This window comes from Octodon degus, unplaced genomic scaffold (assembly GCF_000260255.1).
Source record: "Octodon degus isolate 3935 unplaced genomic scaffold, OctDeg1.0 scaffold00117, whole genome shotgun sequence".
NCBI classification, from domain to species: domain Eukaryota; kingdom Metazoa; phylum Chordata; class Mammalia; order Rodentia; family Octodontidae; genus Octodon; species Octodon degus.
The window spans coordinates 8,782,470-8,784,478 of record NW_004524693.1 but is presented as its reverse complement, the minus strand read 5'-3'; positions in this window follow the sequence as shown (position 1 = coordinate 8,784,478).

Here is a 2,009-nt window from a genome sequence, read left to right as displayed (position 1 = left end):
CTCTCTCTCTCTCTCTCTCTCTCTCTCTCTCTCTTTCTCTCTCTCTCACTCACTTGAAAGAAAAAATCCCAAAAAATCTCCTTATAGTTTTGGTCAAGGAATTTTTAGCTCTACATACTTCATTTGTGTCTCACATCACATAAAGTCTCTATTTGCTTATGGGTTTACTTAACATTATGATTATAACAATTTCTCCATTTTTCCTATAAGAATAGAAGTGAGTTATAAATCCAGGGGAAATAATAGAAATTAGACAGTTCTTTAGAATGTGTCTATGATTTAATAGTTGAAACAATTGGTACAGATTAAGTAAATTACAATGTAATTCCTCCCATTTCTAAAGGGACAATAGAATTATTAGGTGGTTCTTTCAAATTCACATATCCTGCAGAAAGTAGTACAATGATCCTGTAATGAAGCTGTTATACAAATACATGTATTCTCCAAAAAGTGTAATTTATTAAATGAGGGAAATCTTTTGGTGTTAATTAGACATACTTATATTATCTACACTACTGCCTAAGAAAACATAAAAACATGAAGATAAAAGAAGTTTTATATCAACTTCATATTATATTTTCTATAGTAACTGAAAGATGCATAATTAGAAAATGGACATACTATAGTCATGCATGCATAACTATAGGGGGATAAAACATATCAAGCTTGAGATTTCTGGATTGTGATCTCTCTGCTTTTCTTGGATGTTGAGGATTGAATCTATAGTTTTTAAATTGAGCAAGAGCTCCAGGATTTATGTTTTTATTTTAAATTTTGAGAGAGTCTTGCTAAGTCACTAACTTACCTAGGCTAGACTGAAGCTCAGAGTCCTGTCTCAGCCTCCTAAAGGTCTGGGATCACAGGTATGTACCTCCATGACTGGCTATGCTGGGATCTTGTATGGCATGGTGATCAGCTTCTGAGTATATCATTCTTCATAGATAAAAAATGACACCACAGACTTACTGCTTGCAAGACGTAGCTGCATTCATTCTCTTTGCAACAAAGGTCAGAGTTTTGGTATGCTGTTCTCATACATGGTGCTTTGCATAATAGCATTCACTGCATCTGATTATCATCCAGTGAGCCTTTACTCACAACTTCAGCCTCTCCAACACGACTCACTCACCTTCTGAATGCACTTGACCCCTTTGCTTAGAGCCGTCATAAATACAAGGATTTTGTTGGTTTAGTTTACAATTTATTTTGATGTTTTCATCCCTTTCCATGGTCATGCAGTAACATGAAACTAAGAGATGCTAGCTTTACATGACACATCATTTTATGAAAGAGAATTAAAATAGTCACACCTATGGCAGGTGTTATCTCTAAGTAATCTATGTCTTGTGTACAAAGGTAATGCAAAGCAATACTGAAACTTAATGTTGGAGATAATTTTCTTACAATTAATTTCAAATAACCTAACTTAAGATGGTGCGTCCTTCATCTCAAACAGAATCATTCTCACAAAAATTAGATATCAAAAAGGTGATCCACAGTTCCCTGTCTGCAAGTTTTTTTCCATAATTTTATTGATAAACAAATAGTGATGAGAGAGTTTCAAACCAAATTGGTAGGACAGTTTCTATTTCTTTTTCTTTTTCTTAGACTTCTTTTTTAAAATTTTATTATATTTCCACAAATTTATTGATAAACAAATAGCAATGAGACAGTTTCAAACCAAACTGGTAGGACAGTTTCAATAATTAACACATTGTATACATTCTTCCTAGTGGTTAATTGCTGTACAAGAGCAGACATAATACCCTACTTACACACACCATTAGAACAAATTCCTCTATTCATTAAGAGAATGTAACTGTATATCGATCATAGCCATTTGAATACACAGATACAAAATGGACATTAATCTGCATCCCCTTTTTGTCCTTAAAGTTAGTTATTTGAATATTATAGGTGTGTAAACTCAGCAAAATATTCTAAAAGAGTCCAGTAGCCCATAATAGTATTGGGTCTTCTGCTTGAATGGCAATGTCAGAAATTGTTGA